General features: G+C 41.2%; 1 protein-coding gene and 1 long non-coding RNA gene across 2 annotated transcripts in view; one reads left to right on the forward strand and one right to left on the reverse strand.

The window, feature by feature from the left end:
• Nucleotides 1-26592, forward strand: part of GPC5 (glypican 5) — a 580092-nt gene that overhangs the window by 235391 nt on the left and 318109 nt on the right.
• Nucleotides 7653-22470, reverse strand: LOC122457983. The gene is made up of 3 exons (XR_006277788.1): nt 22459-22470; nt 10318-10321; nt 7653-7805 (listed from the first exon to the last, which is right to left on the reverse strand). It is a non-coding gene; the product is annotated as an uncharacterized LOC122457983 (long non-coding RNA).

Raw genomic sequence — 26592 nt, forward strand, 5'->3', positions numbered from 1 at the left:
CACTACAGAGACTGAAATGTGCCCCAGAATTTAGAATGTGTGTCCTGATAAACCAGGAGCTCTTGCTATGGCATTTAATGCTAGTTGGCCATAAGTATACGGTACAAAGTACGCAAGACAGAAAATCTCTCACCTCCTTTTTTTATATAGTGAGGCAAGCAAAACTCATGTTTTTTTAAAACTCTGTTGCACTGGTTCAAAAACCAAACCCACCTAAAAACAAATGATCATGCAGCACAGTAGATTACGCTATATAGATGCCTTGTGTATTCTTGCTGAGGTGAAATTCTCATAAAAGAAGTAGCATCCAATTGGATTCTGTTTTGATATATAGGGAACTATTCAAGTAATGAATTTATGTTACACTACAATGACACCTTTTGCACAGCTAGTTTCTGAAACATTAAACATTTCTGAAAGACAATCATTTACCATATCCAACTGCTGCTATAACAGTACTAAATGAATTATTTAAGCAATATTTTGGGATATGGCAGTCCTTCTCAAGGGGTCTTTGTAGTTGGAGTATTCACAGCAGTCTTGTATAAATGTTCACAGTTTACCAGTCCTGACAGGCAGCTTTTGAGCAGAAATGATTGCACAGAAGTTTAACAACTGTAGGGCTTATATATGTCTGTAGGCACCTTGATACCCTTATGTTAGATATTCTCAAGATTTTCCTTTAATACAAATTGTGCATCAGATTCCGAGCTCCAGCTTCTGATTGACTTCAGTGGAGTTACTCTGAATTTACACTAAGTTAAATTTACAATAGAGTTACATAAAACTTCAAAAACAGACTAACGAGAGACTGCTGAATTGGAATTAATTTGCAAACTGGATACAATTAACTTAGGCTTGACTAAAGACTGGGAGTGGATGGGTCATTACACAAAGTAAAACTATTTCCCCCATGTTTATTCCCCCCCCTGACCCCCACTGTTCCTCAGAAGTTCTTGTCAACTGCTGGAAATGGCCCACCTTGATTATCACCACAAAAGGTTTTCCCATCCCCCACCCCGCTCTCCTGCTGGTAATAGCTCACCTTAAGTGATCACTCTCGTAACACCCATTGTTTCATGTTCTCTATCTATATAAATCTCCCACTGTATTTTCCACTGAATGCATCTGATGAAGTGAGCTGTAGCTCATGAAAGCTTATGCTCAAATAAATTTGTTATTCTCTAAGGTGCCATAAGTACTCCTTTTCTTTTTGCGAATACAGACTAACATGGCTGCTACTCTAAAACCTGTGGTATAACTGAGACCAGTATCTGGCCTGGCATGTTTTGTTCTTACATTTCCACTACAAACTACAGGGAGTAATTATTTTTTTATTATTGTCAAACAGCAGGAATTTTAAAAGAAATATGGTTTAAGTCTTATATGAAAGCCATTTATTTTCTACATGAACTCAGCTCGTGAAACTTTGCAGTAAATTATTCATTTCATAAGGAACCCCTTTGCTTGTTATTGTACAATTCTATTGTTGGTAGAAATTATTCTGAAAATATTATATATACAGTATAGTAGTACTCTGATTCACTACAAATGGTCTATATAACTTAAAAGTAGTTGGTCAAAACAGATAATAGATAACGGTGAACCACAGCCACTGGGAACTGTGGGCAGCCGTGCCTGTGGATGGTCAATGTAAACACTGCAGCGCGCCAGCAGATTACCCTGATGGGCCGCAGGTTGCCCACCACTGATCCAGACCATCTCTGACAGGTGTTTGTCTAACCTGATTTTAAAAACCTCCAATGATGGAGATTTAGTCAATTTGTTCCAGTGCTTAACTATCCTGACAGTTAGGAAGTTTTTCCTAATGTCCAATCTAAACCTCCCTTGCTGCAATTTAAGCCCATTGCCTCTAGTCCTATCCTAAGAGGTTAAGGAGATTAATTTTTCTCCCTCCTCCGTAAAACAAACTTTTATGTACTTGAAAACTGTTACCATGTCCCCTCTCAGTTGTCTCTTTTCCAGACTAAATAAAAGTTATTTTTTCAATTTGTCCTCACAGATCATGTTTTCTAAACCTTTAATTGTTTTTGTTACTCTTCAATTTGTCTTTCCCCACTCATTGAGTAATGGGCCTACTCTGTCCTTGTTTCCTCTTGTTTCTAATATATTTGTAGAATTTATTTATTCCCCTTTATATCTTTAGCTAGTTTAATCTTGTTTTGTGCCTTGGCCTTTCTAATTTTGTCCCTACACGCTTGTGTTTGTTTGTTTGTTTGTTTGTTTGTTTGTCTTCACCTTTGTAATTTGACCTAATTTTCACTTTTTGTAGGACTTTTTTTTGAATTTCAGATCTTTGAAGATCTGCTGGTTAAGCCAAGGTGTTTTTTGTTGCCATGTTTGCTGTCTTTCCTGTTGTTAAGGTTTCTTTCCCACTCTGAACTCTAGAGTACAGATGTGGGGACCTACATGAAAGACCCCCTAAGCTTATTCTTACCAGCTTAGGTTAAAACTTCCCCAAGGTACAAACTTTGCCTTGTCCTTGAACCGTATGCTGCCACCACAAGCGTGTTAAACAAAGAATAGGGAAAGAGACCACTTGGAGACATCTTCCCCCAAAATATCCCCCCCAAACCTTATACCCCCTTTCCTGTGGAAGGCTTGATAAGAATCCTCACCAATTTGTACAGGTGAATACAGACCCAAACCCTTGGATCTTAAGAACTGTGAAAAAATTAATCAAGTTCTTAAAAGAAGAATTTTAATTAAAGAAAAGGTAAAAGAATCACCTCTGTAAAATCAGGATGGTAAATACCTTACAGGGTAATCTGATTCAAAACATAGAGAATCCCTCTAGGCAAAACTTTAAGTTACAAAAAGACACAAAAAGAGGAATATAAATTCCATCCAGCACAGCTTATTTTACCAGCCATTAAACAAAAGGAAATCTGACGCATTTCTAGCTAAACTTACTAACAGGGGTTGTGAGGCTGCATTCCTGATCTGATCCTGGCAAAAGCATCACACAGACAGACCAAACACTTTGTCCCCCATCCTCCAGATCTGAAAGAATTTTGTTCCCTCATTGGCCATTTTGGGTCAGGTGCCAGTGGGGTTACTTCTTAACCCTTTATAGGTGAAAGGATTTTGCCTCTGGCCAGGAGGGATTTTATAGCACTGTATACAGAAAGGTGGTTACCCTTCCTTTTATATTTATGACACACACCCCAAATCACAGATAGGGTAAAACACTGGCTGTGATTTCTTCCGGGAGCTCTGGGAGAAAATAGAATCAGTAAGACACATGCACCTCTAAATATATTACTAACTGTATAAAGACTAACAATATTTTCCACATCTCAAGGACGATTTTAACCAGTTGATTCTGGGAAACTTTCATGGAAGAGTGCATCAGCCACTTTGTTAGAAGCTCCTGAAATGTGTTGGATATCGAAATCAAAATCTTGGAGAGCTAAACTCCACCAAATAAGTTTTTTGTTATTTCCCGTGGTGTTATGAAGCCACTGTAGTGCAGCATGGTCGGTTTGCAGGTGGAAATGCCATCCCCAAACATATGGACATAGCTTTTCCAGAGCATAGACAATGGCATAACATTCTTTTTCAGTTGCTTTCCCTCTCAGACAGCTTTTTGCTGAGAAATACTACAGGGTGGAATTCTTGATCTGGTCCTTCCTGCATTGAAACTGCTCCCACACCATGCTCAGATGCATCTGTGGTTACTAGGAACGGTTTGTCAAAATCTGGGGCCCTTAGTACAGGATCAGACATGAGTGTCACTTTAAGCTGGTTAAAGGTCTTTGACACTCTTCGGTCCACTGAACTGCATTTGGCAGTTTCTTTTTGGCTAGGTCTGTCAGTGGGGCAGAGATTTGGCTGCATTGCGGTACAAATTACCTGTAATATCCGGCCAAACCTAAGAAGGATTGGACCTGTTTCTTTGACTTTGGGACAGGCCACTTTTGGATAGCATCCACTTTGGCCTGTGGGGGGTTGATAGTTCCTTGACCCACCTGGTGTCCAAGGTAAGTCACTCTGTTTAGGGCTATTTGACACTTCTTAACCTTAACAGTTAGTTATGCCTCCCTTATGCGCTCAAAGACTTTTTGTAGATGTTCCAAGCATTCTGCCCAGGAAGCTGAAAATATGGCCACATCGTCAAGGTAGGCGACTGCATATTCTCCCATTCCCACTAGGAGCCCATCTACAAGTTTTTGGAAGGTGGCGGGTGCATTCCTCAGCCCGAAAGGGAGTACATTAAATTCATACAGTCCGACGTGTGATGAAGGCTGACCTTTCCTTGGTGGATTTATCTAGAAGTACCTGCCAGTACCCCTTGGTTAAGTCCATGATAGAGATGAACTGGGCCCATCCCAGTTTCTCCAATAGTTCATTTGTGCGTAGCATTGGATAGTTGTCTGGATGAGTTACAGCATTTAGCTTACGGTAGTCCATGCAAAAAGGTATCTCCCCATCTGGTTTGGGAACTAGAACCACTGGAGATGCCCATGCACTGCAGAGGGGCGGATTACACCCATCTGTAGCATATCCTGGATCTCCCGTTCTATAGCAGTTTTAGCTTGAGGAGACACCCGGTAAGGTTGGGCTCTAATTGGGTGAGCATTACCTGTGTCAATGGAGTGGTATGCCCGTTCAGTCAGTCCTAGGGTGGCTGAGAATGTCGGCGCGTAGCAAGTGCATAGACTGCTGTCGCTGCATACGCCCAAGGGTCATGGAGAGGTTCACCTCTTCCTTGCCACCATCACCTTTCCCTTCATAGCATCCACTTTGGATGTGGATAGTAGACACCTTCAGGCCACTCAGCGTCATCTCCTCCCTAGGCTGTAAACTGACAAACCTTTAATTCTCTGGAATAAAAGGGCTTTAGAGAATTAATATGGTACACCTAAGGCTTTTGGTTGGAGGTGGGGAATGCTATGAGATAATTAGCCTCTCCCAGTCGCTCTTGGACTGTGAATGGCCCTTCCCACAATGCTTCCATTTTATGGGCCTGGAGTGCCTTTAAGACTGTGACCTGGTTCCCTATTTTGAAGGAACGCTCTCTGGCATGTTTATCATACAAGGCTTTTTGCTCTTTTTGAGCATCTTTTAGGTTTTCTTTAGCAAGGGCTAAAGAGGTTCGGAGGGTAGTTTGTAGGTTGGTTACAAAGTCCAGAATGTTAGTTCCTGGGGAAGGTGTAAACCCCTCCCATTCCTGCTTCACGAACTGTAATGGCCCCTTGTGGCCATATACAAGTTCAAATGGTGAAAACCCTAAACTGGGATGTGGTACAGCTCTGTAGGCAAACAGTAACTGCTGCAACACTAAGCCCCAGTCATTGGAATGTTCATTTATGAATGTTGATATCATGGCCCCCAAAGTTCCATTGAACTTCTCCACCAGGCCATTTGTTTTTTGGTGGTAAGGGGTGGCAACCAAGTGATTTACCCCATGAGCTTCCCAAAGGCTTTCCATAGTTCCTGCCAGGAAATTAGTTCCTGCATCTGTAAGGATGACAGAGGGCCAACCTACCCTGGCAAAAATGTCTGTTGGTGCCTGGTATGCACTTTTAGCCCTAATGTTGCTTAGAGCTACTACTTCCAGCCATCGGGTGGCAAAATCCATGAAAGTCAGTATGTACTGCGTTCCTCTGGGTGTCTTTTTCGGAAAAGGACCCAGAATATCCACATCTACTCACTGAAATGGAACCTCAATGATGGGGAGTGGCTGGAGAGGGGCTTTGACCTGGTCTTGTGGTTTTCCCACTCTTTGGCATACCTCACAAGATCGGACATAGGCAGAAACATCCTTGCCCATTCCCTCCCAGTGGAATGACCTCCCCAAACGGTCTTTGGTCCTGTTCACCACAGCATGGCCACTAGGTTAGGTTCAAGAACTCACTAAGTTCAAGAACTTTACCCGGTACTTAGTTGGAACTATCAACTGTCTCTGAGGATGCCAGTCTTCCTGGTGTCCACTAGAAAGAGTTTCCTTGTATAAAAGTCCTCTTTCTACAACAAACCGGGATCGATTAGAAGAGCTGAGAGGTGATGGGTTGCTCCATGCCTCAGTCCAAGTTCTCTGGAGGCTTTCATCTGTTTCCTGTTCGGCCTGGAACTGTTCTCTTGATGCTGGAGGCATCAATTCTTCAGTGGATTGTGGACTTGGGCTTGGTCCCTCTGGAAGCGATGCAGGTGATGGGCCTGTTTCCACTGATGGTGAACCGCTCTCCGCTGGTGCACTACGGGGTATTTCAGGCTCTGGCTGAGTCTCTTGTGTACGGTCATCTGCTGCTGCTGCCAGTGCAGGCTCGGTGGTGCCCTCTGGTGTTGGAGCTGTAGACAAGGTTGCAAGCACTTGACTCAGGGCTGGCAATGGTTCTGGTGCTGGTTGCTTCGCCAGTTTCGGTTCAGGGACTGGCTTTGGCTGGGTCTCTGGGACTGGATCCACGATGGCTGTTGCAGTCGTTGGCAGGGGATCCGGTTCCACCACCTCCATCTGGGTCTCTGGTAACACAGATGGGGCCCTGGTGGAAGGATCAGGAACAGGGATAGGTGTGGAAGGTTGCTTAGTCTGGCTGTGGGTGACCATTACCACCCTCTTGGCCAGCTTTACCTTGTTAACCAAGTCTTCCCCCACAAGCATGGGAATGGGATAATCATCATAGAGTGCAAAAGTCCTCATTCCTGACTAGCCCTTGTACTGCTCAGGCAACTGGCTGTAGGCAAATCGAAAGAGTTGGACTTGAAGGGTTGAATCATCACTTGGGCCTCTGGGTTGATTAAGTTGGGGTCCACTAAGGATTGATGGATAGCTGAGACCTGCGCTCCAGTGTCCCTCATGCTGTAATCTTCTTCCCGCCCACACTCAGTTTCCCTTCGCTCTAGGGATATCTGGAAGGCATCTGAGCCTGAGGACCTTGGTGTGACCCCAGTGCAATGAACTATAATCTGTTGGGGTTCTTGGGGGAGTGGCCTTCACATGCCCCAGCTCATTACATTTAAAACATCGCCCAGTTGACTGGTCACTGGGGCAAGGTGGGTTGCTGGAGAATGGTGTGGTGGAACGATAAGGTGTCTGGGGTTTTCCTTGGGATGTAGGTGGGGCCTTGGGTTGCCCCCGGTGATAGGGTTTTGTTTCAGGTTGCCCCTTCTGATATTCACCCCAACTGCTACTAGTTTTTTTCTTTTCTGCCACCTCCACCCATTTGGCTCCAATCTCCCCCACCTCAGTTACAGTTTTGGGCTTCCCATCTAGGATGTACCTTTCTATTTCCTCAGGAACACCCTCTAAGAACTGCTCCATTTGCATTAGGAAGGGCAACTCTTCTGAAGTTTTAACACTTGCTCCTGATGTCCAGGCATCCCAATGTTTAACAATGTGGTAGGCATGTCGGGTAAATGACACATCTGGTTTCCACCTTAGGGCTCTGAACCGCCAACGGGAATGCTCAGGTATTAGCACCATTCTAATTCTGGCCTTGTTTTTAAAAAGTTTGTCACTGTTCATGTGTTTTTTAGGTATTTCAGCCGCCACCTCTGCTAAGGGTCCACTGAGCTGCGGCCTCAGCGCTACCATGTATTGGTCTGTAGAGATGCTGTACCCAAGGCAGACCCTTTTGAAGTTTTCTAAGAAGGCCTTGGTATCATCGCCTGCCTTGTAGGTGGGGAACTTTCTGGGATGGGAAGCGGTACCTGGAGAAGGATTGCTAGGGTTGGTTGGTATATTCCACTGAGCCCTTGCCTTCTCCATCTCCAGTGCATGCTTCCTCTCTTTTTCTTTTTCCTCCATAGCTCTATTGTGGGCAGCTTCCTCTGCTTCCACCCTGGATTTTTCTACCTCCATCTCCTTAAGGCCATCTGTCCATCATGATCTTTTAGTTTTTCTTCAGCTTCAAATCTGGCCAGCTCTAGTTTATTAGCTAGCTGCTTCACTGGTAGTCATTTTCCTTCCTTCTTGTGCTTAACTCTAGCTATACCCGAGAGTTAGGGGAAAAAAAAACTTGTGAATTTCCCTGCAGGAGGTTAATTACCTTCCCTTTAGGTAAAGAAAGCTCCAGTTCAAAAAAGAAAAATTCCTTTGTAAAAGAACTAACACTTCTGTCTCCAGACAAATAGACAGAAAACCATCTAGCTGCTCTCAGCTTAAAAAAAAAAACACACCTCTTCAGGTCTGTGCTTTTGGTTCAGATCCCACTGCTCTGCCACCACATCAAGGTTCCTTCCCCACTCTGAACTCTAGGGTGCAGATGTGGGGACTTGCATGAAAGACCCCCTAAGCTTATTCTTACCAGCTTTGGTTAAAACTTTCTCAAGGTACAAACTTGCCTTGTCCTTGAACCGTATGCTACCACCACCAAGCGTTTTAAACAAAGAACAGGGAAAGAGACTATTTGGAGAAGTTTCCCCCAAAATATCCCACCAAGCCCTGTACCCCCTTTCCTATGGAAGGCTTGATAAGAATCCTCACCAATTTGTACAGGTGAATAGAAACCCAAACCCTTGGATCTTAAGAACAATGAAAAAAATCAATCAGGTTCTTAAAAGAAGAATTTTAAGTAACGAAAAGTTAAAAGAATCACCTCTGTAAAATCAGGATGGTAAATACCTTACGGGGTAATCAGATTCAAAACATAGAGAATCCCTCTAGGCAAAACCTTAAAGTTACAGAAAACAGGAATAAACCTTAACACAGGGAAAATTCACATAAAACAAAAGATAAATTAATCCACCTTGCCTGGCTTACCTATACAGGTTGCATGATTGGAGACTTGGATTAGGATGGGTTGGAGAAGATGGATTTCTGTTTGGTCTCTCAAATTCCCAAGAGAGAACAAACACATAAGCAAAGAGCACAAGCAAAAGCCTTTCCCCCACCCCAAGATTTGAAAGTATCTTGACCCCTCATTGGCCATTTTGGGTTAGGTGCCAGTGGGGTTACCTTAGTTTCTTAACCCTTTACAGGTGAAAGGGTTTTGCCTCTGGCCAGGACGGATTTTATAGCACTGTATACAGAAAGGTGGTTACCCTTCCCTTTATATTTATGATACCTGTGAAGTGGGATAGTTTGTTATTGTGCCCTTAATAATGTCTCCTTGAAAAACTGCCAACTCTTGAACTCTTTTTCCTCTTAGACTTGCTTACCATGAGATCTTACCTACCAAATCACTGAGTTTGCTAAAGTCTGCCTTCTTGAAATCCATTATCTTTATTTTGCTGTTTTTCCTGTTTAAAAGCACAACATTGTTTACATTCCTTCAGTGTCATAGTTTATTTTAATAAGAGGTTTCTTATTTTTGTTAGTAGCTTAGATTCTTCCTTTAGAATTCTAGAATGACTGGTGAATTTATTGCAATTTTAATTATCTGTGTGTTCCAAAATCTCCTATTTTGACACTTCAGTCTCACTTCAGTGCCCAGTCTTTCTTGCCTATCCAAGGATACTCAAGAAAATTAATCTAAGTTAACTGAAATCTAAATTTAAAGCAGATTAGTTAACAAATTAAACCCCGGGCACAGCTCTCATTCAGAATTAAAGTGGCCTTAGTTCACTTTAGTTTAATTCAATGAATTAAGCAAAACCAAATTTAGCATCCTCTGCGTTTGCCTGTGCTACCGAGCTTATTCTGGCATAGTTATGCCAGAATAGCCCTGTAGTGCAGACTCAGCATTTGCTGACAGAAGTGGTTTATCTGTCAGTGTAGGAACACCACCTCATGGAACAACATTAGTTATGTCAGGGGCAGCACTCTTTCATCAACAAAGCTGCATCTACACCAAGGGCTGTGTCACTATAGCTATGTCAGTCAGGGGTGTGATTTTTTTATGTGAAATAACTTTCAAGCGTAGACCAAGCCCCTATAATGACAACTGATGCAGAAGAATCATATAGCTTCCTTTCAACACCCAGAGATATGTTTTCACAAATCTTGTTGGGAATTTTCTGGTGAAATGTGTTTTCACTAGAAAATGCTGAATCCTCAAAACCAAAATGCTTAGCAGAAACATTTCACTTTTGACAAATTTTTGCCAAAATACAGGCAGGGTTCCGATGGGCAAGGAAAATCTGTGGCGGAGCAGAGGAAATTTTTCAAAGGTGTCTGTCTGAGGAGTCTTTTTATTTTCAAAAGTGTGTCCGCATCAAAGTCCAACAGTTAGGTACCAGTTAGACCCTCAAAACCCAGTTCAGCTGCTGCTTACCCTTGGAAGTGCCCAGGTTCCTTACGTGCTGACATTTCCATTGGTGGACATGCATAAAACTGCGTAAGTCCTGATGCTGCCAAGTTGCTTGCCACTCTGGCTTACACTTAAGCCCCGGGAAGATTCTCAAACTAGGAACGCTCCTGCCTGTCTCCTCAACAGGGTCCAAGATGGCAGGTGTTCTCAGAGCTGTTCTAGTGGGTTGGATCTCAAACACCTGGGGGTGACCAGACTGAGAAGCTGTCTGGCAAGTGCATATAACTGAAAATAACAAATAGTCCAGTGATTAGGACACTCATCTGAAATGTGTGCACCCATGTTTTGACAGGTTTCAGAGTAGCAGCCGTGTTAGTCTGTATTCGCAAAAAGAAAAGGAGTACTTGTGGCACCTTAGAGACTAACAAATTTATTAGAGCATAAGCTTTCGTGAGCTACAGCTCACTTCATCGGATGCATCCGATGAAGTGAGCTGTAGCTCACGAAAGCTTATGCTCTAATAAATTTGTTAGTCTCTAAGGTGCCACAAGTACTCCTTTTCTTTTCACCCATGTTTTGAATCCCCAATTGTCTTGATTTGGAGCCAGGATTTGAACGCAAGTCTCCCATTGCCCACATGGGTTCTCTAATCACCAGGCTATTGGGTGTTCTGTAGTGGGGTCAATATCTCCTCTTGCAGCCGTTCCATTTTGTGTGAAATAATTAAATATTCACTGGGCCAGAGAGAGCCTTATTCTATAGCCCGGAGATTAGGGCACTCCCTGTGATGTGAGAGTTTGAAGTTGAAGTACCTGCTCCAGAATAGGAATTTGAAAACAATTCTTCCACATCCCATCTGAGCACTCTAACTAGTGGGTCAAGGCACTTTCTGATTTTTCACAAGAAGCAGATGGCTTGGTTTACCTCAAAGAGAGGGTTGGATTCACAGATTCCAAGGCCAGAAGGGACTATTGTGATCATCTAGTCTGACATCCTATGTAACATGGGACACAGAACTTCCCCAAAATAATTCCAAGAGCATATCTTTTAGAAAAGCATCCAATCTTGATTTAAAAATTGCCTGTGATGGAGAATCCACCACAACCATTGGTAAGTTGTTCCAAGAGATAATTACTCTCACTGTTAAAAATGTACACCTTATTTCCAGTCTAAATTTGTCTAGCTTCAACTTCCAGCCATTGAACTGTTATACATTTCTCTGCTAGACCCAAGAACACACTATCAAATATTTGTTAATCATGTAGGTACTTACAGACTGTGATTAAGTCACCTCATAACCTTCTTTTTAAGCCAAATAGATAGACTTTAGGAGCTCAATCACTATAAGACATGTTTTTTAATCCTTTAATCATTCTTGTGGCTCTTTTTGAACCCTCTTCAATTTATCAACATCCTCCTTGCATTGTTTTCACCAGAGCTGGACACAGTATTCCAGCAGCAGTTGTACCAGTGCCAGTTACAGAGGGCAAAATAACCACTCTATCTCTATTCAAGACTCCTGTGTTTATGCATCCCAGTGTTGCATTAGCTCTTTTGGCCACAGTGTTGCACTGGATGTTCACATTATTATCCACCAAGGCCCCAAATCTTTTTCAGAGTCACTGCTTCCCAAGATAGTGTCCCACAGTGTAAGTATGGCTTACAACTTCTGGAAAAATAATATGGCAAAAAGGATAATTTCCAATAAGTACTTGGACTGTATTGGGGACAGATTTTTGTTTCAGAAGGGGGAAGAAGTAACCAGGAGGTATGACTTGGATACCCAGGACTGTAAGTCACCTTGTTTAACCACTGCCTCCAATGAGAGGGAGACTTGTTTATGTTTAGCTGGATCTCAGCTCCTTGATGCCTCCAGCCTGTTATCCACCCAAACAATCTCTTCTGAGCTATGCCCGTCCTTACTTTGCCATGCAAATAGGTGAACCCAGACCTCGAACCCCTTTGAAGCATTCCCTGTAGTCCCTTATCCACTGAACGCTCTCAGAAATACCAGATCTGCTATCCCCAAGGGTACAGTGCACACACTGATCCTGAATGATTCAACTCAGGATCAGCTCCTTGTATAACACCACAGATGTGAGCTATATTTATAGTGATAATAAGAAAATTTATTATCAAAACTTTGAGTTTGAAGAGATAGTGAGTAAGGATAATTGAAACAAAAGAGTTAGCTACAAAACTTAAATCATAACACAATTTCTAGAGACTCAGTTATCTTAACTTCTGTCTAAAGACATCTAATTCACCCCAAATGTCCTTTGTTTCAATCAAGGTTGGTTGTGATATCAATTTCATGAAAGTACTCGTGCTGCCCCATTACTACCTAGGTACAGGATAAAGGATTGTCTCCCTGCCTTCTATTTACATCCTCAGAGTTCACTGTCTGTCCTTTAGGACATAGACATTCCCTCCCAACAATATGTGTTTTTCTTGTGTCCCTGCTTCCTCTCTGTTGATTTCACATCCTGTAGTTGCGCAGCCATTACATTGGCTTACAATGCTTAATTTACCCACTGACAGATAGACAAGTAAATAAACATCTCTTGTCTGATAGAAAACCAGTTCATCAACTCTGCCTTGATACGGACTTTAAGTACAATTTCAGCATACATATATAACTCTAGACATAGTATCTGTAAATACATTTCACAATGATATTAATTAAGGACCAGCATGATCCTGACTTTCATTTAAGATAACATATGGCATTCTTTGGTGAACTGGAATGTACTGATCAGGATATTCTTGTTAACCCCCTTTGTCAATTGGCATTTAGGGGTTCATGAGTCACAGGTGTCATGTTTTGGGCTGCAGAACCTAAGTAACCCTAAGTGCCACAAAAGGCTCTTCTGCTGTTGTTCTCTTGGGTGGATGCCCCCAGCCAGCATACAAACCTGCACTGAGTGTCTGTGGTTTAAACAGCTCTGACTCAGCAATTCTGGTTCCAGCAGCCTGCTTGTTACACCACAGCCACACTCCACTTACACATCGCAAGATGTCCCCAACACACTCTCAGTCCCAGATTTTTCCAAAACTGTGTGCTCTGCAATGTCCAGCCCTCTCCTATGCCATTCAGAGAGATATTAAGGTTTGTTTGCTCCTTTAAAGAGACAAAAACACACTATAGATCATTAGCCTAACTGGCTAATGAAGGCTAAATGCACCCATCCCTTCAAACACAACCCTGAGTTCGTTCTCTGAAAAAATAAAACAAGTTTATTAACAAAAGGACATATTCTAGTGATACCAAGTAGAAAGATTAGAAAGGGTTACAAACAAACAAAAGTAAGAATATGCTTTCTAATTACTAAGACATAACAAGCTACAGTCTTTGTTCAAGGTTCCTATTAATATTCCATTTCTAGAGACTTCAAACTAGCTGGTTAAAGGATCCATCTTTCTCGGCTTGCAAGAGCTCTGTTCCTTTGTGTCTGTCAAAGATGGCTTCTGTGCTTGCTTGTATCTTCCAAAATTCAATCACCTTGTTTCAAGAGGCAGGATGACCTTATGCAGTTCTTCCCTTCCTGTGGACTTCCCATGCCCCGGCTGATTTACATGTAAATGGGACTTCCATTGTTTTTGGTCACATCTTGCTTAATTTAATTGGAGACAAGTAAATAGCTCCCTTCTCACCTGTCTGGGAGAAAACCTATTTCTCCCTGTGTTTGGTAACAGACTTTAAAGCATAATGTCATTAAGGATCCATATTTCCTCATATAGTGTTAATACATACATTTCACAATTATATTAATCACCAGCATGTCATTAGCTTTAAGAAAAGACATGGCTTGATATATTTTTATAATACAGTAATATTGTATACAATCAGTTGTAAAGAAATAAGAAGCGATGAAATGGATAAGACAGAGTCCGTGTGGGCAAAAATTACATTGGGGAAGAAAACTCGTAAAGGCTCTCCTACGATAGTGCTTGGGGTGTGCTATAGACCTCCGGGATCTAATTTGGATATGGATAGAGCCCTTTTTAATGTCTTTAATAAAGTAAATACTAATGGAAACTGCGTGATCATGGGAGAATTTAACTTCCCAGATATAGACTGGAGGACCAGTGCTAGTAATAATAATAGGGCTCAGATTTTCCTAGATGCGATAGCTGATGGATTCCTTCATCAAGTAGTTGCTGAACCGACTAGAGGGGATGCCATTTTAGATTTAATTTTGGTGAGTAGCGAGGACCTCATAGAAGAAATGGTTGTAGGGGACAATCTTGGCTCAAGTGATCATGAGCTAATTCAGTTCAAACTAAATGGAAGGATTAACAAAAATAAATCTGCAACTAAGGTTTTTGATTTCAAAAGAGCTGACTTTCAAAAATTAAGGAAATTAGTTAGGGAAGTGGATTAGACTGAAGAATTTATGGATCTAAAGGTAGAGGAGGCCTGGGATTACTTTAAATCAAAGCTGCAGAAGCTATCGGAAGCCTGTATCCCAAGAAAGGGGAAAAAATTCATAGGAAGGAGTTGTAGACCAAGCTGGATGAGCAAGCATCTTAGAGAGGTGATTAAGAAGAAGCAGAAAGCATACAGGGAGTGGAAGATGGGAAGGATCAGCAAGGAAAGCTACCTAATTGAGGTCAGAACATGTAGGGATAAAGTGAGACGGGCTAAAAGTCGAGTAGAGTTCGACCTTGCAAAGGGAATTAAAACCAATAGTAAAAGGTTCTATAGCCATATAAATAAGAAGAAAACTAAGAAAGAAGAAGTGGGGCCGCTTAACACTGAGGATGGAGTGAAGGTTAAAGATAATCTAGGCATGGCCCAATATCTAAACAAATACTTTGCCTCAGTCTTTAATAAGGCTAAAGAGGATCTTAGGGATAATGGTAGCATGACAAATGGGAATGAGGATATAGAGGTAGATATTACCATATCTGAGGTAGAAGCGAAACTGAAACAGCTTAATGGGACTAAATCAGGGGGCCCAGATAATCTTCATCCAAGAATATTAAAGGAATTGGCACCTGAAATTGCAAGCCCATTAGCAAGAATTTTTAATGAATCTGTAAACTCAGGAGTAGTACCGAATGATTGGAGAATTGCTAATATAGTTCCTATTTTTAAGAAAGGAAAAAAAAGTGATCCGGGTAACTACAGGCCAGTTAGTTTGACATCTGTAGTATGCAGGGTCCTGGAAAAAATTTTGAAGGAGAAATTAGTTAAGGACATTGAAGTCAATGGTAAGTGGGACAAAATACAACATGGTTTTACAAAAGGTAGATCGTGCCAAACCAACCTAATCTCCTTTTTTGAAAAAGTAACAGATTTTTTAGATAAAGGAAATGCAGTGGATCTAATTTACCTCGATTTCAGTAAGGCATTTGATACCGTGCCACATGGGGAATTATTAGTTAAATTGAAGAAGATGGGGATCAATATGAACATCAAAAGGTGGATAAGGAATTGGTTAAAGGGGAGACTGCAACGGGTCCTACTGAAAGGCGAACTGTCAGGTTGGAGGGAGGTTACCAGTGGAGTACCTCAGGGATCGGTTTTGGGACCAATCTTATTTAATCTTTTTATTACTGACCTTTGCACAAAAAGTGGGAGTGTGCTAATAAAGTTTGCAGATGATACAAAGCTGGGAGGTATTGCCAATTCGGAGAAGGATCGGGATATTATACAGGAGGATCTGGATGACCTTGTAAACTGGAGTAATAGTAATAGGATGAAATTTATAGTGAGAAGTGTAAGGTTATGCATTTAGGGATTAATAACAAGAATTTTAGTTATAAATTGGGGACGCATCAATTAGAAGTAACGGAAGAGGAGAAGGACCTTGGAGTATTGGTTGATCATAGGATGACTATGAGCTGCCAATGTGATATGGCTGCGAAAAAAGCTAATGCGGTTTTGGGATGCATCAGGAGAGGCATTTCCAGTAGGGATAAGGAGGTTTTAGTACCGTTATACAAGGCACTGGTGAGACCTCACCTAGAATACTGTGTGCAGTTCTGGTCTCCCATGTTTAAAAAGGATGAATTCAAGCTGGAGCAGGTACAGAGAAGGGCTACTAGGATGATCCGAGGAATGGAAAACTTGTCTTATGAAAGGAGACTTAAGGAGCTTGGCTTGTTTAGCCTAACTAAAAGAAGGTTAAGGGGAGATATGATTGCTCTCTATAAATATATCAGAGGGATAAATACAGGAGAGGGAGAGGAATTATTTCAGCTCAGCACCAGTGTGGACACAAGAACAAATGGGTATTAACTGGCCACCAGGAAGTTTAGACTTGAAATCAGACGAAGGTTTTTAACCATCAGAGGAGTGAAGTTTTGGAATAGCCTTCCAAGGGAAGCAGTGGGGGCAAAAGATCTCTCTGGTTTTAAGATTCTACTTGATAAGTTTATGGAGGAGATGGTATGATGGGATAATGGGATTTTGGTAAGTAATTGATCTTTAAATATTCAGTGTAAATAGGCCAAATCCCCTGAGATGGGATATTAGATGGATGGGATCTGAGTTACCCAGGAAAGAATTTTCTGAAGTATCTGGCTGGTGAATCTTGCTCATATGCTCAGGGTTTAGCTGATTGCCATATTTGGGGTCGGGAAGGAATTTTCCTCCAGGGCAGATTGGAGAGGCCCTGGAGGTTTTTCACCTTCCTCTGTAGCATGGGGCATGGTTGACTTGAGGGAGGCTTCTCTGCTCCTTGAAGTCTTTAAACCATGATTTAAGGACTTCAATAGCTCAGACATGGGTGAGGTTTTTCATAGGAGTGGGTGGGTGAGATTCTGTGGCCTGCGCTGTGCAGGAGGTCAGACTAGATGATCGTAATGGTCCCTTCTGAACTTAGTATCTATGAATCTATGATTCAGTTACTTGTCATTTGAGGTTCAAACCCCTTGCCTTCATAGACCAGATAAAATTTTTCTCTCCTGCTGGAGTAAAGATGACAAGCTGTCTTTTCCCCTGCTTGGTACCTTTGTTTATATGTAAATAAACCTTCACTGTCTTCCAGACAGCCAGGCTGGACAGACAAACAAATACATTGCTTTGTCTAGGACAGATTGGGCTTTGCATTGCTTGACAAACACTTTTTAAGAAAATACTTCTAGCATGTATTCAAAACTTTTTGTACATACCCTGTGCATACATCATGCAAGAATATTAATGATTAGTGAGTTATTAGTTTTCCAGTGCCATCTTTTTGATACAGATTATGACGTCAGTAAGTTGGGGTTTACTGAACTGGACAGACCAGCTAAAACTCACTACCAGATGCCAGTGAGCCCCTTTCCCTCTTGTATTGGGATGCTGCTAGAGTCACACCTCAGTCACAGGGGGATCAGCCATTTTAGACTTGGTTCTGACCAACAGGCAGGAATTGGTTGAGAAACTGATGGTGTAAGACAATTTGGATGAAAGTGATCATTATATGATAATTTTCATGATTCTAAGGAAAGGAAGGAAAGCAACAGAATAAGGATAATGGACTCCAAAAAACCAGAAGGCTGAGGTATTTAGTGGCTATTTTGCTTCAGTCTGCATGAAAAAAGGATAATGATGACTATATACTCAACACAGTTAATATTAACATGGAGGAACAGAAGCCAAAATAGGGAAAGAACAGGCTAAAGAATATTTACATAAGTGAGCTCTATTTCAGTTGGCAGGGCCTGGTGACATTCACTCCAGGATACTTAAGGAGCTAGTTGAAGCAAGCTTTGGAACCATTAGCAATTATGTTTGAGAACTTCAGGAGGAAAGAAGGAGGGGAGAAGAGTAAACATAGTACTTATCTTTAAAAAAACAATAACAAGGAGTCCTTGTGGCACCTGGAAACTAACACATTTATTTGGGCATAAGCTTTCTTGGGCTAGAAGTCACTTCAAGAGATGCATCGTTCTAAGCCCATGAAGGCTTATGCCCAAATAAATGGGTTAGTCTCCAGGCTGCCACAAGGACTCCTCATTGTTTTTGCTGATATAGACTAACACAGCTACCGCTCTGAAACCTATCTTTAAAAAGGGGAACAAAGAGGGCCTGGGAAATTATAGACCAGTTAGTCTAACTTTGATACCTGGAAAAATACTGGAACAAATGATTAAACAATCAATTTATAAGCACCTAAAGGATAACAGAGTTATTAGGAATAGCCAGCATGGATATATCAAGAACAAATCATGTCAAATGAACCTAATTTCCTTCTCTGATAGGCTTACTGACCTAGTGGATGTGGGGGGAGGGAAAGCAGTAGATGCGTTTTATGTTGATTTTCGTAAGACTTTTGATACAGTCCCACATGATATTCTCATAAAAAAATTAAATAAATGTAGCTTAGATGAAATTATTATAAGATCAGTGCCAAACTGGTTGAAAGACCATACTCAAAGAGTAATTATCAATGGTTCGCTATCAAAATGGAAGGGCGTATCTAGTGGGGCCACACACGAGTCAGTTCTAGGTCCAATACTATTCAATACTTTCATTAATGACTTGGATAATGGAATGGACTGTATGCCTATAAAATCTGAAACTGAGGGGATTGCAAGCACTTTGGAAGACAGAATTATAATTCAGAATGACCTTGACAAATTGGAGAATTGGTCTGAAATTAACAAAATTAAATTAATCAAAGAAAAGTACAAAGAACTTAATTTAGAAAGAAAAAATCAAATGCACAACTCCAAAATAGGGAACAACTGCCTAGGCAATACTACTCCTGAAAAGGAGGTTATAATGGATTACAAATTGAATATGTGCCATCAGTGTGATGCAGTTGCAAAAAAAGACTAAAGACTATTATTATTCCATTATACAGGTTTGTCATATATAAGACATGGGAGATAATTGTTCCACTCTTCTCAGTACTGGTGAGGCCTCAGCTGGAGTACTGTATCCAGTTGTGGGTGCCACATTTTAGGAAAGAGATGGACAAATTGGAGAGAGTCCAAAGGAAAACAACAAAACTGATAAAAGGTTTAGAAAACCTGACCTAGGAAGAAAGGTTAAACAAATATTGTGCTTGTTTAGTCTCGAGAAAAGAGGACTGAAGGGTAACCTGATAAGTCTTCAAATATGTTAAGGGCTATTATAAAGAGGACTGTGACCAGTTGTTGTCTATGTCCAGTGAAGGTAGGACGAGAAGTTATGGGCTTAATCTGCAGCAAGGCAGGTTCTGAGGAGTGCCAGACTAGTAGGGAGTGATCCAGGGGAAAGCATAATTTAGGGTAACTCAATAACTGGGCTGGATGCTTTTCTAAACCTCTAGGGCCCTTGGTTGGGACCTGGTGGAGTGGGTGAGCTTGGGTCCCCTTATTCTTCCTCTTACCCCCACACCCACTCCTATGTAGTTATAGAACCCTTAGGGCAGAAATTGGAGCATGCAGGATGACTGAGGCTGCAGTTGGGGCTCCCTGCGAGACATCTATGCCAGTAGAAATCCTAAATCCATGACCTGACCACTAGACCTGCTGGTCATTAGACCTTCCCGCTACACCCTCAGCTGTGTTATCAGGGGTGGATGGTATTTTATTTATTTTTTTATTATATTAGCATTTTGTTTCCTCTGAAATTATTTTATTGAAATGTTGCAAAGTTACAGATTTAAAAGACGAGGAAAATACTGGCTGAAACTAACCCCATCAGCAACCAAGGCTATAAATAAGTACATTGTACACTGGGAAAAGCAGCACCCATTCCCAACAAGTGGATGGTACTAGAGCCCTGCAGTGTGGCTGGGATCCCATGGGTCTTGCAGGACCTCTTGCCATAATAGTGGGAGCAGGATTAAAGAATAGTAGAAGGCTGTAGAAGGTACCTCATAGAAATGGCGTGAGACTTGGTGCCCATTACCATATGCATGGCATTCAAGTTACAGGATATACTGCTGCTGCGCTGCACCTGGAAATCTTGCATAATGTTGCATTCAGTGTTTTCTGAACAATTTCCTTGTCTAAGAAACTAGAGGAAAAAAAGTAGCAGTTCTTCATTTGTCCGTGCAGCCAAACAGATATTTTAGTATGTGTGATCATTAAGTTGTAAGTTCATTTCAAAGTATGCATGTTCTGGATCTCAGAGCTCACTGCCTTTTAAGGAGCATATAAAATTCAAAATGAAGAGCCCTGGGCTTCAGCAGAAATGTTTCCAAATCTTTCGGGCTTCTCCACTTCCATCTGAAATGGCTTTGCTCTTTATACTTAATGATGGTGAAATCTTAAGCACTCTTGCCCCAGTGTTTCTCTGAAAGAGTTCCCTGGTAGTATATTCTCCTCTATATTCTTCTTCTTTTATTAGTACTGTTCCCTTTATATTTTTACTTTCCCTCCCTTCTTTCATATTTTTTCTTCATCTTAGCACTTCTCTCCACATCCTCTCTAGATTCTCCATGTTGACTTCCTTTTCTTTAGCTCATCTTTCTCTGTCCCTCAATCCTTTTCTCTTTGCACTCTCTGCTTCTTTGTTTTCACACTAAGAAGCTACATTAATCATGAAATAGTACTGAAAAAGTGGACTTCACCATTTTATTGTGCCTACATTTTCCTCTAGTGGCCCGTGAAATAACTTTAGAAAACCTTTTAGGTCTGTTGACAAATATACCAGAAAAGATCCTTTTTTGTACTAGAAGATTTTGATGAGAGAGTATGTCGTCTGCATTTTAAACAAATTGGAGACTTAAACAGTCTTTTCACTGTAAGTCTCATTATCCTCTTAAATATGAATTCAACTAACCATTTTCTCACAGAAAATGCAGGGCTTTTATTACAACGCACGTGGGGTGAAATTTATCGTAATCAGCATTAGTTTCAGGCATAGCTAAAGGAGTTTGTAGTTGACATTGCATAATCCTATTGAGGAGCAGTTAAACAACACAACAGGATTTTTTTTTTTTACAGCTGACTATGCTAATATTTGTTTGAACCACATCCATTTTGATTAGATCATAATCATTCACTTTTTAGACTTGTTCTAAATTCTTTATTCACATATTCACCATGTTGCCCCTAGCAGCACAAACATAAGCAAAACTTTAGACAGCATTAAATGTGGAGGGTTTTTTAGCCTTTCCTTTGAGAAGTTAAAAGAAAAGGAGTACTTGTTAGTAACATGTTAGTCTCTAAGGTGCCACAAGTACTCCTTTTCTTTTTGCGAATACAGACTAACAGGGCTGCTACTCTGAAACCTTTGAGAAGTTGTTTCCTAGTGTTGCTGCATCTTAGGTTGCCACCCAGTGGATATAAATACAAATTCCAGTTGTTAAAGATTTAGAAACAGAAGCAGAGCAAAATATGTGGGTAGCCTTTTGCAAATTCAGTGGCTGCTTTTATCACTTTCAGCAGCTTAAGTTAAATTTAAAGGACTGGCTAGCAATATTACAGAAATTTAAAATAAAATGTTCATTTTTGCCTGAACTTTCATTGTGTAGTTTTATTTTCAATCAACATATTATAAAAGATTTATGATCTGGTTCACCACTATGTTACTCCATCTACATCAGTATAAAACTGGAGTAACCTGGCAGTGAATTAGGCCACAAATTTATGTTTTATTGTCTTGGGAAATTTGAAAAAATATTGTTGTTTTCTATATATGTTGAAAATTAATATTTATGCCATAGAATGTTAAAAATGTCTCTCATAATTCAAACACTTGAGTTGGTAAATTCTGCTGCCCTTTATTAATTTTAAAACAAGATTGTTCACTACTTAGGGCAACATTCTCATTTCCAGTTTGCACTGCTGGATTCTCTTTCTGGTTCTGTGCTAGTCCAAGGCATGAACTCACATAAGTAGCAGTAAGAGTTCTATTCACAGGACAAAAAAAAAGCCACCACCTTTCCTCTGGGAAGCCAGCCTTGCTACAGTCTGTCAATACTTTAATATTTTCTACGCTGGACTATAACACAGCAGTATGTATTTGCATGGGACTAACCATGCTTTTCATATCAGGGAATGAGTTTGGCCCCAATTTTTCACTGAATCTACCACCGATGGTAGCAACGAGAGTGCTAGTGGTAAGAGGACTTCAGGAAGTCACTGGGGTTTAACTACTGTATTACCTTACCTAGCTCAAAACAGGTCTGCATGACAGTACTTGAACACTGGTGTTGGCTAAAACCTTGTCTATATGGGCACTCCACCTTTTCTGCAATCAGTGGGACTGAATCAGGGGTAACAATGTGGGAAAATTTAAGCTAAAAAGCTTTATGTAGTCAGGGCCTCAGAAGCTTGATATAGACTAGAATGCTGTGCATGTTAATTCGGAACAAAGTGGGTGTTATATTCATAGTGTACACAGAAAGAAGTTAGATAAAACATGAAATACTCTTGTGGGAAGGTTGCAACATAACACTACTTTATTTCTTAGAATTCAGAATGATAACACAAAAGAATTCTAAAACAGACTGAGATAAAGCAGACTGCTCCCTAAAAAACAGTGTGTCACAACTCAACCCACCTTACTCTGGGCTGAATCTCTGCAGACTGAAAAGGAGGACTTGTGGCACCTTAGAGACTAACAAATTTATCTGAGCATAAGCTTTCGTGAGCTATAGCTCATTTCATCGGATGCATTCAGTGGACTCTGATTGCACACAGACACTTCCCTACAGAGCTCCCTAACCTGCAAGTGTGACCTGGAAGCCCCTTACAAATTAAAATGATAGCTTGTAATAGTTTTCTGTACACCACTGTGGACTAGTGAGAGCATATTACATCTATATTTCACAATAACTTTCTGTCAGCTTCTGGGTTAAATTCAAGATGCTGGTTACCAACTACAAGGTAATAAATGACACAGGGTTTGTCTACACTGCAATTAAAAACCTCTGGCTGGCATGTTCCAGCTAACTTGGGCTTGCGGGACTCAGGCTAAGAAGTTGTTCAGGTTTGGGCTGGAGCCTGGCCTCTAGGACCCTGCGAGGTTGGAGGATCCAAGAGCAAGAGTCGCAGCCCAAGCTGGAACATCTGCCCCACAGTTAAATCACACCTCAGTCTGAGCTGTGAGCCAGTCAGCCAGCACGGGCCAGCTGTGGATATCTAATGTTCTGAAGGCAGAGAGGTTTCAAAGCAGTGGAAAATTGCCAAAAGGCAGAACAAAAAAAGCAGATAACCCCAACAGGAGTTTATAAAGGGATTTAAGGGAGGGAACTGGGGAATGGGCTATTTTGCACCAGATTAAGAGGAGAGAGGCTGCTACAGGAGCAGGGTAGGCAAGGTGGTGGAGGAACCTGCCTAACTGCCAAAACACAGATGATCCCCCAGGATTCATAGTAGCAGCCGTGTTAGTCTGTATTCGCAAAAAGAAAAGGAGTACTTGTGGCACCTTAGAGACTAACAAATTTATTTGAGCATAAGCTTTCGTGAGCTACAGCAAGGGAAGAGTGAGCTATTGAGAGACACTACATTTAGGATGTTTTATTGTTTTGTATGATCTGTACTCTCCTGTGCTTTACAAGACTAAGGATAAAAGAGCATAAAGATGTTGGACAGTAAAAATTGTATGCACATTGATGCTTCACAATGGCTGCACATCCCTGAGAGAATTAAACTGTAAACCGGAAGCTTAATATCTTTTGGGTAGAGTTCTGGGAGAGGGGTGTGTTTAAGTATGTGGGAGTCTGAAGAGTCAGCGCTGTACCCAGAAGGGCTAGGTGGCTGGAGAATAGGCTCCAGCACTTGAATGGGGTACCAAATAGGTGGTCTGCACCCAGGGTGCCCCATCAATTCCCTGTAGCTCCAGGAATTTACATATTTTTCCTTCCAAATTTGTTCTAAAGACTTTCAAAGTACTGAGGTCTGACTAACAGGTCTGTAATTGGCTGGATCACTTTTTCCCCCTTGCTTAAATATAGGTGTTATGTTAGCTATTCTACAGTAAATTGGTACCAACCCTAACTAGATAGATTTATTAAAAGACATTGATACCAGATTAGCAATCTCATGTACCAGTTTTTTGTATTTTGGGTGGAAATTATCCAATCTCTCCACCCACCCCCACCCCAATTAGAGTGCATTAAGCGCTTTACATTTTTCTTCTTCCACTTCGGATGTGGTAATTTCCTTTTCGATACACTCATTTCTATCAGCCATCCTGCCATCATGCCTATATTCCATATTATCACCCTAAGGGAACACCAAAGCAAAGTGTTAATTTAGTTTTTGAGACATAACTAAATTATTTTTATCTTCTTCCCAGCCACACTACACAGCCACCCAACCTCATCCTTCCTTATTGTCAGGAGTAACAATTAGCTGCACCTGCTCAGTACTTCTGATGCCCTAATGAGCTAACTGGGATGCCTGTTGGACCAGCAGGCCAATTCTGAAGCTCAGCAGCAGCAGTAGCTCGCTATATGCATTGAGCAGTCGCCCACGGACTCCCTGCCTCCCTATACCTGCCTCTCCAAGTCCTGCTTTGCTCCTCCACTGCTCCAGGCCAGATCCTGCCCTGTACTCAGCCTTGTTCACATCCTGTTCCAGCCTTGCTCCTGCCTCCAAAGCAGCCCTGCTCCTGCCTTCCCTGACTCCTGGTAACCCAGCTTCAACTCTCAGCTGTGACTTCGATTCTGTCTCAACCCTTGCCTATGGCATTTGGACTCTGACCACGAGGCCTGACTTCTAAGCATGACTGCCTACGATCCAGTCCACTGACACTTATTCTCTTTTTATTGTACAACTAAAAAGTCTATTTATTTTAATTTCCTTGGCTAGATCTAATTCAGCTTGAGTTTTAGCAAATCTCACTTTATTCCTACATTTTCTGATCTCCAATATGTAGCTTTAATTTTTTTTTTCCATTACTTAGGGTCTTCCTGCTTACTCCTGATACCCTTTTGGAGGAGATTATTCATCCAACTGGGCCTCTTCCTACAAGTTTTTTTCCCGTCATGCTTGGTGTAAAAATAGCAGATAGTTTTTGTACACTTGGTTTAAAGAAATTCCAAGCCTGCTCCACCTTCAAGTCCTTGAGCTCTTCAGTCTGGTTGACTTCTGTAATTAATTGCGTTAGTTTCCCAAAGTTTGATTACCTTGTTTTGGTTATCCTTCCATTTAACTTATAGTGAATCAACTCATGATCATTTGATTCAAGGTTATTTTCAGTGACCAGCTCTTCTATGATGTCCTCACCCAAACCCAAGTCTAAAATTCTATCACCTCTTGTTGGTTCACTGACTATTTGATAAAGAAAACTGTCATCTATCACATCCAGCAATAATTAGGCCATTATTACCTTTAGTAAAAATTCATTGCCCAATCTATATCTGAAAAGTTAATGTCTCTCATTATGACACAATTCCCAGTAGTATTTATTGCTCTTAGAATGTTAAAGAGATCTCTATCCATGTCTGAATCTGACCCTTGGAGTGTATAGCAGATCCCTAACACTATCCCTGTAGAACCTCTTTTACAAGCATTCCCCAAAGGGATTTGGACCCAGACAGATTCTGTCTTATCCATATTATCACTTCTTATTTCTTCACAGTTTACCTCATCATCGATGTACAAGTTGATACAATGCTACCCACTAATTTTATCTTAATTTTATTCTACTACTAACCCTAAACAATTCATATCCTTCCAATACCTGTATTCCAGTGATGAGTGCTATTCCATTTGTTTCTGTAATCTTTCCTGCACCAGTAGTTCCTGTTCTTCCATTTTATTATCCAGACTCCTTGCATTATGTACAAACATCTCAATTGTTCCCCTGGGATGCTACCCAGTTTTCCAGCTGGATTAGTTATAGTCCTTTTCCTAACTGTATTGCCCACCTGACTACTATCCCAGTCAAAATACTTTATTCTCCTTGCTGTCCATATTCTTATCTTCTGGTGATCTTCTATCCCTTCATTTAGCAGAATTTCCTCTTCATGTGTTTGAAGCCAGGCATGGAACTCACAAAATCTTTCCCAACCTTCTCTTCTCATTACCTAGTTTAAAGCCCTTTTTATCAGTTGTGCCCAACCTGATCTCAAAAGGTTAATACCCCAGTTACTCAACTGGAGTCCATTAGTTGACAAGAGTCTTCTTTCTGTGAATGCATCTGAAAGGCCAATTAGCCCCAAGCCTTCCTCATAATACCAATCCTCGATTCATTGGTTGATATTTATTATTTTGCCACACCTTCATCCTCCTTCTCTGGAGACCAGAAGTATCCCACTGAAGATCACCAGAGCTTTCACTTGTTTAAGCATCTTACTCGGTCTGCTGTATTTGTCTTTGATCCATGAATCTTTGCTGCCTGTCGGGTTGGGCACTGCTAATTAGTGGATTTGTTCCCTGCTCTCACCAGTATCATTTTCAGTCCTATGCCAACATCATATATCTTTGCTCCTGGCAGACAACATACCGTTCTGTACCCCGTACTGTTCTGGTGACAGGCCTATTGACTCTTCTTTGTATAGAGTCCCCAATCACATAGATCTGTCTTTTCCTGTTATTGGTATGAATCTATCTG

Source organism: Dermochelys coriacea, chromosome 1, assembly GCF_009764565.3.
Source record: "Dermochelys coriacea isolate rDerCor1 chromosome 1, rDerCor1.pri.v4, whole genome shotgun sequence".
Taxonomy (NCBI): domain Eukaryota; kingdom Metazoa; phylum Chordata; order Testudines; family Dermochelyidae; genus Dermochelys; species Dermochelys coriacea.